This window comes from Zalophus californianus, chromosome 8 (assembly GCF_009762305.2).
Source record: "Zalophus californianus isolate mZalCal1 chromosome 8, mZalCal1.pri.v2, whole genome shotgun sequence".
NCBI lineage: Eukaryota > Metazoa > Chordata > Mammalia > Carnivora > Otariidae > Zalophus > Zalophus californianus.
The window spans coordinates 59827784-59841954 of NC_045602.1; the positions used below are offsets into that span (position 1 = coordinate 59827784).

The following is a 14171-nucleotide window of genomic DNA, read 5'->3' on the forward strand; positions in this document are numbered from 1 at the left end:
CACCTGGGTGGCTCAGTCGGTTAAGTGGCTGACTCCTGGTTTCAGCTCAGGTCATGATCTCGGGGTCGTGCTCAGTGGGGAGTCTGCTTGTCCCTCTCCCTCTCTGCCCCTCTCCTCTTTCTCTCTCTCTCTCAAATAAATAAATAAAATCTTTTTTAAGATCTTAAAAAAAAAGAAGTAACTGGTTGACAGTTTGGTTTCATTTCTCCAGGCAGACCTCGCATTTTTATATGATGTAAATCTTAGCTCTCATAATGGTCTATATGGTGGCATAGAATTTTGAACCCACATTTCCCTAGAATTCTGGAACATCTATCAATGGACAAGTGACAATATGCCAAGAACAAACAGCAGTATAGAAGGCTTTCACAACATAATACGAAGCCCAGTTATAGATATGCATCCTAGTTTTTGGAATCTGATGCCTCTCTTAATGAAGGAAGAAATTTTAGCAAAAAAAGAAAAAGCATGATGCCAAACAGGGAAACAAATCAACAAGAAAAAAAAAAAGTATAATACTCTGAATGAAAGACTTTGAAGACAACTACTTAGGTACAATCTACAAAATAAAATCAGTTATTGGTGCAGTATTACCATGAATCAACATACATTTTGAAGGTATTCAAGTATTTCATATTTTGCAATAAAGTCTTTAAATCTATTCATTTTCCAAGTTTCATTATGTTCTTTTTAATGAATGTCCCTCTTTTATTTTTTGCCATTTTATCTTATGTCAAAATTGTCTCACAGCCAGTAACTCATATGGAGGAAATGCTTGAGGCAAAGATGCTTAAGGCAAAAAACCAGCACGCCCATGGATAGTCTTAAAAGGGAAGCAGGATACAAGTAACAAGGTGGATAAATCTCAAAACATGTTGAGTGAAAGAAGCCATACACAAAAGAATATACATGAAGTACAAGAACAGGTAAAAACTAACCTATAGTGATAGAAATCAGAACACCAGTTGCCCCAAGGATAAGAAGAGAATTAAATGAAAAGAGGTGTAAGGAAACTTTCTGAGATGAGAGAAATGTTTCGTCTGTTGATTGGAATGATGGCTAAGTGGGAGCACACCATTGTCAAAATTTACCACACTGTACACTTTTTTTTTAAAGATTTTTATTTATTTGAGAGAGAACACAAGAAGGGGGAAGGTCAGAGGGAGAAGCAGACTTCCCGCTGAGCGGGGAGCCCAGTATGGGACTCGACCCCAAGACCCAGGATCATGACCTGAGCCGAAGACAGTCACTTAACCAACTGAGCCACCCAGGCACACCTCAAAAACATTTCTGCTAGCAGCTTTTACTCTAGCTCATACTGCCAATTATCAGCCAAAGGAATTCTATACACTGTATACTTTGAATTTGTGCATTTTACTGTTTATAAATTAGACCTCAACTAGCAAAAAAAAAAAAAGGCAACAGTGTGTAGATGGAGGGAAGTACAGGCAAGTGGGAGAAAGAAGGGGCTCCCACCCACTACCATGGGACAGCTACAAACTGACATGTCAAAATCAACTGCAGATAGGAGAGGATGCATTTTTCTAAAAATTAGTATCCTCTTCTGAGCCACACATTAGGTTTAAGCCCTTGTTTCTCTGCAAATTGAAATCCTTTTCATTCCATTTCCTTCACTTCTCATCTAAAGCTGTTCTAGGACATGGTTGTCCCGGGGCAGCACCCTTTAGGAGTCACCCTCACTCCACCCCCAGCTGCACAGAGACATTTTTGGATTTCATTAACTCTAGAAACTTTGTGCTATGGAACTATAGAAAAGGGAAGCCAAGTTTAATTGATCAGCCAAAATCAAATTAATGATCATTATAGAAATCAGAAAAAAAGAGTTTGGGTCACCAGGAAACTTTCTGGAAGAATCTTGACAAACCTTTCAGAAAGGGGATACCTGGCTGGCTCAGTCAGTGGGACATATGACTATAGATCTAGGGGTTGTAAGTTTGGGCCCCATGTTGGGCATGGAGCCTACTTTAAAAAAGAAAAAGAAAGGCATGGAAAGGAAGGGAAAGGAAGGAGAGAGGAGAGGAGAGGAGAGGAAAAGAAAAGAGAAAAGAAGCCTATGTGATTTTTCAGGGAGCTCTGGTTCTGGGATATCTCAGAGTTGTCCCAAATTGGGGTGACAGAGCTGGGCCTTTACTCCCGCATCAAGCAGCTATTAGATGTGAGCTGCCCTTGGGAAGGGGAACATGGCCACGGGCAAAGTGGCTCTTTTTGGCAGAGAAGTCTCAGAAAGGGACTCAGCTGCCAGTGGCTGCTGTCAACTCCCCTCCCAGTAGATGGGGAAACAAGTGCTTCAGTCTTGGAGGGAGATCTGGGGGGTACAACATGTCATCCACTATAGGGGGGATGGATGTTGCATTTGTGGTCCCACACGTCTCCTAGAGACCAGCTAGGAGTCCACACTCATGTCCAGAGAAAACAGTGTATATCGGCCTTTACCAGGACCATCTCTGGAACCCAGTGATCTCACTACCCTTCCAGTTCCTTTGGAAGGGGTGATAGAAGAGCCTTTGTCAGCTACCAGCCTAGTTTCAAGAGTAGGACAGCTGGGAGGTGGATGTGTGGACTGATTTTGGGTGGGACCTAAGCCTTCAGACTTAAGGGGCATGATGCCCATAAGAATGAAAATCCACCGGCTTAGTCTTGAACAAGCCGAGAGCCTGCTAAGCCCTAGCATCTGCTGAACTTCCCAAATTACACACATTAAGCTGTTCAGTTTCACGTTTCCACCGTGTGCTTCCTGCCAAGCTTCCTAGTGTAGTCTACACAATAAGAAAATCCAAACGAGCAGTTAGAGCAATTATGGATATGATGGGTCAAACAAATAAGCCTTTATCTAGGACTTAAACAGACATAGTCAACAAGGGTCTAATCCAAAATTGAGTCTTGGACAAAGAAAGGCTTTGCAAAACAAAAAGAGGTGGGGGGGGTATAGATAGTTGCATTAATTTTTTCTCTGTCTCCCTGAAAATACTAAAATAACGTATTATTCGGCCTCCCGGTGCGGCTCTGTCCCACCATCCCCCAACCCTAGCTTCTTGAACATTCTCTAACTCTATTACCTATCTGGCTATAGGGCCAGCTCATAGGAAATGTTATGCTAGGGTATGAAAATAGTCATCACTGAAAGGAGCTGGGAAATTTACTTTGTTCATTGTTATGTACCTAATTAAATACCCAAGAATTAAAGCCATAAGTGTGAGTGTTGTATATAAGGGCAGGAAGTACAGACACTATGTGTTACAGAAACCCTAAGCGTTTCTGCTAAGTGAGGAATTCTAAGTAAAGTGAGGCGCTTCACCAGTGTAGTGGGGAGCCAAGATGTGATAGAACTTTATTATTTTGTTATTATTTTAACAAGAAAAAGCAAGTTTGTACTTACTCCTCATTCTAGCAGTGGAGACCTCTTGTGGATACTCATTGTTCTGTGGAAGGGGGAATACAAAACAGTTCTCTTTTCTTTATCCTTTTTCCCTCTCTGGAGTGACAAAGGCCGCCCCTCCTCATATAGGTCCATAATCCTGTGCAAACCCAAAATCCACACAGCCCTGGAAAACGAGATGGCACTAAAACTAAACTGGCAACAAAATCTGACGAGAACTGATGAGAGGGTGGTTCTAGTTTTTATTTATTCTGTTTCACTACCCATAAGTTAATGTGTTTGATCGTAGGTGCTGCTGCAGACACATTAATATGAATGATAAGACATATTCTGGGGGAATTATCAGCATATAGATGGTAACTGAAGTCATGGGAATGGCAGAGATGGTCCAGGGAATGAAGAGACTGAGAAGAGAAGAGGGCCCAGGACAGAGCCCCTGGGAACCAGATGTAGGGAATGGGCCCAAGGGAGGATCCAGCAGAAGGAAGTCAAGAAGAAGTGAGACGGGGAGGAGGAAAACGAGGTGTAGAGACGCAGCGGCCCAGGGGAGAAAGGGCCCAGCATGGCAGGGTGGTTATCGGCCCTGGTGCGGAGGTCGGCGGTGGACCGGAAGCCAGCTAAGGCATTTGCAACCTCAGAGATCTTGTCTTCTAGAAGGCTGAGAACATGTCTTAAACCTATATTCTCTTTTGAACAGCACTGAGCTGTGCTTTGTTCATTGTAGGTGCCCGATAAAAACTTGTTAATTAATTATGTCAGTAAAAGCCATAGATCGGAGAGGCAAACCTGCTTTTGTGAGGCCTCACTTCAGATAAAAGCCTGGGAAGACAACAGACCGAGCACAGAGAAAGAGCACGAAAAACCACTAAGAAGTGAGATGGCAAGTTCGCTCACCAACATGAACAACTGGAAAAGGGAACATTTCACTTCTTTCTACAGGGAGGAATAGGAGGGCTGGGTAATGAGAAACAGTAAAATGGGTAGGTCTTTAAGGTGGAAAGTGTAAGAACCATGGTGGAGAGAGAAAATAGATTAACCAAGTAAATATTTATTCTTCAACTATGGGTCAGGGCAATTTATAGAAACTTAGAGATAATCGAATCAACAATTATTTCACAAATGATATAATAAACAGAGTCTGAGAGACTCTTTTAAGGGAACAGTTAGTTACTGACAAAACCTGGAGTCAAACTGAGAGCTCAGGGTCCCAGTCCAGTGCTATTTGATATAAACATAGAACCTCAGTCGCAGGGGTGCCTGGGTGGCTCAATCAGTTAAGCGTCTGCCTTGGGCTCAGGTCCTGATCTGAGTCCTGGGATTGAGTCCCGCATCAGCCTTCCTGCTCAGTGGGGAGCCTGCTTCTCCCTCTACCTGCAGCTCCCCCTGCTTGTGCTCTCTTTTTCTCTGACAAATAAATAAAATCTTTAAAAAAAAAATGTGTGACTGTTTCCTACTCTATCATCTAATACCCAGCATGGTGCCTGGGTAGAAAAGACTCAGTCAGCCTTCCTGAATGAAAGAATGAAATGTCCATTCTTGAAAAGATGCAGCATTGGGGCGCCTGGGTGGCTCAGTTGTTAAGCATCTGCCTTTGGCTCAGGTCATGATCCCAGGGTCCTGGAATCGAGCCCCGCATCGGGCTCCCTGCTTGGCGGGAAGCCTGCTTCTCCCTCTCCCGCTCCCCCTGCTTGTATTCCCTCTCTCTTATAAATCTTATAAAAAAAAAAAAAATGAGATGTCCGTTCTTGAAAAGATATAGCATTGGGGCACCTGGGTGGCTCAGTATGTGTCTGCCTTCAGCTCAGGTCATGATCTCAGGGTCCTGGGATGGAGCCCCACGTCGGGCTCCCTGCTCAGCGGGGAGCCTGCTTCTCCCTCTCCCTCTGCCTGCTCCCCCTGCTCTCTCTTTCTGTCAAATAAATAAATCTTTAGAAAAAAAAAAGTAAAGAAAAGATGCAGCACATCCTTTCGGGTGAAAAAGAAGTTCTCATGCCCTTTCCCTTGACTTTTTTAGATCCATTAGTCCCAACAGGTAATCTCTGCTCTAAGATGTCAGGAAGACCAGGCCTCATGGTACCCAAGGGTCACCATTTCCCTTCTCTAGATATTCAACAGTGCCCAGCTGGCTATTACATTCACTGGCTGTCCCCCAATGTCCCAGGCATTGGGAAAAGACCCAGAGCCTACTCGAGCATTGATGGCTAATCAAGCAGTCTGCTCGAAGACCTCCAGGTCCTCATGTCTAAGTTCAAACATGCCATTCTGGCCCTAAAAAGAACCTAGAGACAGTTTCTCTTCTTCAGTGGCAGGTTCAGGCCTGGCTGATGTGCGGTGGCATCAGGGGCCAAAAGCTGTTCTTATTTTGCTTCTAAAGGTCACTTTTAGATACCAGAAAAAGGAAGTTTTAACCTCTACAGCTTGGAACACAACATTCTAAAAACATTTGAAAAGGCCTTGGAAAGTTCTCAGATGAAGTTAATTAAAACCTTCCCCTGTCCTAAGGGTCAATCCTGCTGTTTCAAGTTGTTATCCCGCTGAGTCTCTGGATGAGCAAATCTCCCAAGGACTGGTGAATTTAGTTTAGAAAGCTAAGCCACATGGAAAGTGCCAAATGTCCCTGCAAGGGAACCAGTTGTTTTCTGCCTTAAAGGTTCTAGGCCAGTGCAGGAAAACACAGAAACATTCCTTTTTTCTTTTTTAAGATTTTATTCATTTATTTGACAGAGAGAGAGAGCATGAGTGAGAGAAGGGGCAGAGGGAGAGGGAGAAGCAGGCTTCCCGTGAGCAAGGAGCCCGATGAGGGGCTGGATCCCAGGACCCTGAGATCATGACCTAAGCTGAAGGCAGACGCTTAACCGACTGAGCCACCCAGGTGCCCCTCAAAAACATTTCTACTAGCAGCTTTTACTCTAGCTCACACCTCCAATTATCAGGCGAAGGAATTCTATCCCTCAAAAACAATCAAGAAGAAAACCTCTCTGATACACAGCATTGAGTACCATGCTCACCATCAGAAGGGCTAGCTTTGTCCTGGGAAGAATTGATGGCGTCAGTCTCTCTGTACAATGTCAATAAGCTCATATTGCTGAAATGGAATAAGAGGGTTACCATAGCAGGAAGGCAGTGCCTCACTTGCTCTCAGGCTACACTAAGAGATTTCTTAGTACAAGGAACTGAGCCCAGCCCTCGCTTGGTGACACACAGCTGGGAGGCATTTCAGGAAAAAGGGAGCCATTGTCCCCAACAGGATGCACACTTCGCCAGCCTGTCTATTTATCAGCCCAGCATGGGTTGGCTTCTCTGCCTGTGGATCAACAAAGTCCTTCTCAACAAATGTCAGGTGTCTTTGTGCTTTAAGATTCCCAGGAACAGATGTAGTTGAGGTAGCTAGTTGCAACTTAGGGGTTATTTTGCCCAGGCTACTCAGTAAATACTGACTGAGTGGCTGACTTAAAAGAAACAATGCCATTTTCCAAAACTGGAAAACCAATGTAAGACCCAGATTCCTGACCTCTAGGAGTTTGTCATCTAGTAGTAGGGGAGCCCTGGGAATGTCAGCCAGGGGCTCCGCCATACCCGGTGTCTCCCATACAGGGGAGACTGCCCCACCTAGAGCACTCTGCTCAGAGAGATAACACCAAGCTGTTCTATGTCCAGGAATGGCCACTATTAGGCTGGGGCCAGGTGGTTAGCCCAAGGGCCACCCCCATAGGCTAGGCAGTGGCCTCTGTGGGCCAGCATAGAAAGATGAGCTGGTCCAAACCTATGGGAAGAAGAGCTAGAATCTGGGTGCAAATGGAGGAGGCAGAGGGCAGACATATGGGTAGGAGCTGGGTCCTTCAAGTCCATGCCCTGTAGAGAAGCTCCTGAGACCTGGCTTTACCTCTGTTTCTGCCTTTCCTCAGGCCCAGTTACCTTCCTTTTTCTGGGTTCCTCTGTATATGTGCCCTTCTAATACCCATGCCTAACACACACTGACTCATACACACTACCAGTAGTTATGGTAACAAGAAAATCTTTTTTTTTTTTTGCTTGTTTGAATTTTTATTTATTTAGTTAGTTAGTTAAGATTTTATTTTTGTGTAATCTCTACACCCCATATGGGACTCGAACTTACAACCCCAAGATCAAGAGTCGCATGCTCCACTAACTGAGCCAGCTAGGCACCCCTCTGTATTTATTTAAAGTATAACGAGAAAATCTTTATTCCTGACCAAGAGGAAAGAGGATAAGGGGAGTCAGGCAATAACCATGGTACAAGTTGGAGGGCTTGTGGTCCTGAGCGTTCAGTCTGGATGTAGTTTGCAGTTTTGCCTAGGCCTGACATGGCCAGAGGGGCTGTCAGCTCCATGAGGGCTGCCTTGCTTACTGCTGTGTCTCCTAGCTCAGTGCCTGCACAGAGCTGGTGATCAGTTAAGTGCTGGCTGAATGAACAGAGAGAAGCCAGGCAGATTAAGTTAAGTTTAGCATTCTGTTTTCTGTGTGTTACGATCTCTCTACCTGAGGTTCCATGCCCCAGGAGGCTGACCTATAGTTTCTATATTCAAGGGTTTCTTGGTTCTCGGACTTCCAGTGGGGTTCAGCCAAATGGGGAGCCCTTCCCAGAAATTAAAGGGAAGAAGGCAAGTGATATAGGGCTATCCCTCCCCCCACTGACGGCTACACTGTGTAAGGTGGCCCTCTCTATCCCATCTCTCTGCCTGCCAGTTCTCTCATTCTACAGGCTTAGGCATGGGAGTGACTCCCCATCCAGTGTGATCAGCCCCAGGTAATACCCATCCTTTGTGGTGTCTCCACCAACCTTTCTAAGTAACCCCTTTATTAAAAGCTCCTCAAAGCATCCGATTTGAAGGTAGCATCTGTTTCCTGCTGAGACCCTGACTGACAGAGTTTCCAAAAATCAATTGTGTACATTTTGCTATCTGGTTTTCTCCATGTACCAGTACATTCTGCTCCAGTCTGTTGGCAAATACTCATCGCTTCACAGAGGAGGAGGAGGTTTGCTCAAATTGGCCTAGTATGAAGTGAAGATGGTGGAGTGGCAGAAGGGAACAGGGAGTCTCCTGTCTCAACACCAGCAAATACATTGCATAAATGCTAAATGAGGAAGGCCACTGGTCGCTACCTTGCCCAGGACAAAGTCTCACCTTCTGTCAGGCAAGAAAGCTTTCCTTCTCAGATAAAATTAGTTTCTTTGGCTAAAAAAACCTTTGTTTGGAATTACGCTTTATTGCACAACTACAAAATAATAATCAAAGGTTCTGTTGGTGAGAAGGCCACCGCTCCTCTCTGACCGCACAGTTAATTTACCCAAATTAATGCAGCAGAAGCAGGGGGCGGTGGGTGGGGGAAGCTACTTTTCTATGTCATTTTTGCCTTTTAAATGTGGTAAGCCCTTGAAAAGCAAGAGTTATTGGGAATAGCAAGCTGTGCCCCTCTTTCAGCTATTGGTGCTGGGGTCAGCAGAGTAGGTGGGAGGGAGATTTTTATTTTTGTGACAATTTATCCTCCCTGAACATACTAATGGGGAAAAGTACATTTTAAATTTTCTATAAAAGGGTCTCATATGATCCAAGCTTTCTCTCACCTCTAGGAAAAACATTCTCCCTCAGCTCTTCAGTGCATATTATCTTGTCTACTTGGCATCTGCTTTTAAAGCAGGTTTCCTACCAGGGAGATTCAACAGCAGTCTAAGACAGAAAGGCCTGATTTCCTACCTAAGACTCAAATGGAAAAACATGGGATCTGCATGTATTTGTTCTCTTTTTCTGCCCCCCCTTACCCTTTAAAAAAGGGGTAGACTGGTTCCTTTAGTTCCCCGTCTTTTGGCAACAGCCATTTGAAAGAAAGAATCATGTGGTAATTATTAATTTTGCATGGGATCAACTCTGGCCTCAGCTTTCATTTGAGATGCAGTTACATGAAAAACAGACTGAGTTAATTTCATCCCCTCTGGGGTTGCTTAGCAACAAGGCCTAGTTCCCGATCATCTTTTCTCCTTGGCCCAGAGTGATCTCTTTGGGGTGTCGCTCATGCTGAGGCAATCATCACCCTGCTGCTGTCACTCCTGAATGTGTCCCTGTGGTCTTGATGGCACAGGGGGTTTGCGGCTTTGCCCCAGTCACACAGCCTGGGGTCTGTGTAAGCCCTGAGCTTGTTAGCACAGAGAATGAACTACGCTTGGGGAATTTGGGATTCAAACAATTGAGGTTAAACAGGAAAGAGAGGGAGCATGAGCAATGTCTGAGGGGATGCTGGAGGGCAGGGGGCTGAAGACCATTTTTTTTTTAAAGCATTACTATGTTCTGATCTAGAATCTTTCTAAGCTACATTGTTAAGTGATAAATGCAAAGTCCAGAACAGTATGCATAGGATGCTAGCTTTTGGGGGCAGGAAGAAAGAGAAAAGGAGGAGGTATGAAAATATTTTGTTTATGTCTGCATAAAGAAAAATACAGATGGTCACCTGTGAGTGTTTGTGAGGTGTGAGCGTAATGGGGTAGAAAGGGCAGAGGCGATGGGCTTCCTCTACTTGCTAGATGGGATGCTGCCCAATTCATGATTCACTTAATAAAGTCAATTAGATCTTCAAAAAAGAAAAAAAGGAAGGGGAGAGGCAAGAACGAGACTTTTCACCTGTGTACCTCTTTATACAATTTCTCTTTAAAAACTAAAAGAATGTGTGTTGTCTGATCAAAAAGATTTCAAAATAAACGTTAAACAAGTGTTAGAAACCCAAAGCAAAGTGTTAATGTTTGGTAGAGCTGAGGAAGTTCATTGAGGGTATATAGTAATTCTTTGAAATGTTTTCGCTATTAGTAACCCCAACAAATTTTCTAGCCTTCCCTTCCTGTTTTAACACCATTCTTCCTATCTTTTATAAAGGAAGTCAATAGGCACATTTTGAACATTTTGAATGACTTGGTAGGAGACAGGGGTATATTTAAGAATTCTGAGCTGCAGAGAAAAGCCCTCAGCTAGGAATATTAGTCTTAATCAGAGTAAGCTTCCATCCCTGTCCCAAATGGCTTCAGCTGTGGTCCCTGAAGATCTGAGAAGAAAGAAGTGGCAACCTCGTCAGGGACTGGCCTGAGAATGGAACTCCCATGGTAGAAGCATAGGTCTTCAATTCATACAAGCCCTCAATTGTACCTTCATGGGGATCTCCTCCATATCTCCCAGTGTCTTCTCTCATCTCTGCAGCAGGCAGCCATTTCCTCATCTTCCAGATCATTCTGTTGGTACCTTGCTCCACTAGACTAACCTCCTTGAGGATAGGTACAATGGCCAAGTCATCATCACACACAGCTCCCTTGGCATAGTAGAAGTACATACTTTTTTCTTAAATTTTTTATTTCGAAGTAATAATTGATTCACATGAAGTTGAAAAAAATATACAAAGCCAGAAATGCCTGTATTTAAAAAGAAGAAAAAATTTTACATCAGTAATCTAACTTCCCACCTAAAATAACTAGAAAAAGAAGAGCAAACTAAATCCAAGGCAAGAGGAAGGAAAGAAAAAAAGACTAGAGAGGAAATAAATGAAATAGAGAATAGAAAAACAATCGAGAAAATCAAGAAAACCAAAAGTTGGTTCTTTGAAAAAATCAATAAAACTGATAAACCTTTAGCTAGACTGATGAAGATAAAAGGAAAGAAGACTCAAATTACTAAAATCAAAAATGAAAGAGGACCTTACTATCAACTTTACAAAAATGAAAAGGACTGTAAGTAAAAATTAAGAACAATTGTATACCAACAATAGATACCGTAGATAAATTCCTAGAATGACAAAAGCCACTGAAATTGAGTCAGTAAGAAATAGAAAATCAGGGGTGCCTGGGTGGCTCAGCCAGTTGGGCATCCCCCTCTTGGTTTTGGCTCAGATCCTGATCTCTGGATTGTGGATCAAGCCCCGAGTGGGGCTCTGTGCTCAGCAGGGAGTCTGCTTGGGATTCTCTCTCTCTCCCTCTCCCTCTATCCTTTCCCCTGCTCATGCTAAATCTCTTTATCTCTTTCAAATAAATACTGCCTTCGGCTCGGGTCATGATCCTAGAGTCCCGGGATCGAGTCCCGTATCGGGCTCCCTGCTGAGCAGGGAGTCTGCTTCTCCCTCTGACCCTCCCCCCCTCATGCTCTATCTCATTCTCTCTCTTAAATAAATAAAATATAAAAAAAAGAAATAGAAAATCAAAACCACAATGAGATATCACTTCATACCCACTTGGATAGCTATAATTAAAAAGACAGACAATAACATGTTAGTGAGGATGTGGAGAAATTGGAATTCTCATACACTGATGGTGGGAATGTAAAATGGGGCCGCATCTTGGAAAACTGTGTCAGTCCTTCAAAAAGTTAAAAGAGAGTTATCATATGACCCAAAAATTCCACTCATAGGTACATACTCAAGAAAATTGAAAACAAGGGCGCCTGGGTGGCTCCAGTTGGTTAAGTGTCTGCCTTTGGCTCAGGTCTTGATCCCAGACTCCTGGAATCGAGCCCCGCATCGGGCTCCCTGCTCAGCGGGAAGCCTGCTTCTCCCTCTCCCACTCCCCCTGCTTGTGTTCCTGCTCTCGCTGTGTCTCTGTCAAATAAATAAAATCTTAAAAAGAGAGAGAGAGAGAAGAGAGATGATATGAAGCAGATGTGATATGGGAGGGAAATTAAAAAAAAGAAAATTGAAAACATATGTTCAAAAAAGCCTGGACATAAATGTGTATAGCAATATTATTCATAATTGTCAAAAAGCAAAAACCACCTAGATGTCCATTAAGTAATGAATGAATTAACAAAATATGGTATGTCTATATGATGGAATATTATTCAATCACAGAAAGGAATGTAAAACTCAAACATGCTACAATGTGGATGATTCTCAAAAACATGCTAGGTGAACAAGGCCAGACACAAAAGAACACATATTGTATTGATTCCATGAAAGTGAAATTTCAAGAATAGGCAAATCCACAGAGACAGAAAGTAGATTAGTAGTTTCTAGAGGATAAAGGAGCGGGAAATGGGGAGTGACTGCTCCTGAGGATAGGGTTTCTTTTGTGGTGATGAAAGTGTTCTAGAATTAGTGGTAATGGTTACATATATGTGACCAATATACTAAATTGGACTGTGAATATACTAAAGCCCATTGAATTGTATACTTCAAAAAGGTTAATTTTGTGCTATATGAATTATATGTCAATTCAAAAAAGAATGAATAAAAGCAGCAGCTAATGCCTTTAAATATGTAATGAGAGATTCCATTTACCTTTTACTCAGATTCGCCCTGTGGTGTATAACTCTACACCATATCACAACCAGGAAAATGACATTAGTACAATGCGCAAAGCTTATTTAGGATTCACCAGTTGTACATGCCCTTGTGTGTGTTTGTGTATGTGTGTGTGTGTGTGTGTGTGTGTATAGTTCTATGCAATTTTCTCATGTGTAGATTCATACAGATACCACCACAATCAAGATACAAAACTGTTTCATTATCACAGGTGTCCTTCCTGCTACCTGTTTTACTCATGCCCTCCCTCTCCTCCATCCCTAGCCCCTGCCAACCACTGGTCTGTTCTCTCTCTCAATAATTTTGTTATTCCAAACTTAATATAAATTGCTACATAATACATAAATGTAATTTTTGAGTTGGTTTTTTTAACTCAGCATAATTCTCTTAGGATCTACCCAAGTTGTCACATGTATCAATAGTTCATTCTCTTTATTTATTTTTAATTTTTCTTCGGTAAGGCAGCATTTTATTTACTCTTTCCATTAATAACTAATATTTAAAAACATTTACAATATTAATAGAACTTAATCTAAGAAAAGTTCAACTTACTTTTTTTAACATCTTGATACTGGGTATTAATAAAAGGTAGTCAAAATAATTATAGTCAAAATTATTACATGAAAGATCACAAATAAATATTTGGTGTTAGTATATCTACATACAATTCAGTTTTTGGTGTAAAGTTCTTTGGCTGCAAAAAAGAATATTTGGTTTATGTTACTAACAGTAATCTCTCTTTCTCTCTCTTTTTTTTTTTAAGATTTTATTTATTTGACAGAGAGAGAGACAGCCAGAGAGGGAACACAAGCAGGGGGAGTGGAAGAGGGAGAAGCAGGCCCCTCCGTGGAGCGGGGAGCCTGATGCGGGGCTCAATCCCAGGACCCCGGGACCACAACCCAAGCCAAAGGCAGACGCTTAATGACTGAGCCACCCAGGCACCCCAGTAATCTCTCTTAATGTTGGGATGGCCTCTTGGTATTTTTCTGCTGCTGATTTTTAGCATAGTTATATCTGTGCCTGTAGGAATGGTGTTAGTGGAGAGGTGCTCATCATGTAAACTCCAAATAAAAGGACATAGTTGATTACTGTGGGAGGTAAACAGGCAAGGCAAGTGCCCAATATTTCTGAGGCCAAAAGGTTAAGCCTAAGGAATCTAGTCAAGATTCAGGAATAAAAGGCCATACAAGATATCGTATAAAGCCAAACTGGGAGCTCAAGAGCAAAGCCATAAATCACTCTTTCTGGCAATGATGATAGTGAATTTTCCACCATTTTCCTGATGGGTTTAGGCAGTCTCAGCACTAAGTCCTCTGTTCAAGCACTGCAGAGGGTGGGGGTAAAGAGAGAAAATTGAAAGGCCAAGGTGTGAAGGAAGGTACCTCTAGCCCAGGCACAGGTGCACCAGAACTCTCTCTGGGAGTGGTAGAGGAGACACGTCTATTCCCTTTATTTTAAAATAATTTTTTATTTTCAGAACAGTCTT

General features: G+C 42.7%; 1 pseudogene; it reads right to left on the minus strand.

Moving 5' to 3' along the window:
• Nucleotides 1-13353: 13353 nt before the first annotated feature.
• On the minus strand, nt 13354-13960 carry LOC113936916 (annotated as a pseudogene).
• Nucleotides 13961-14171: the final 211 nt, after the last annotated feature.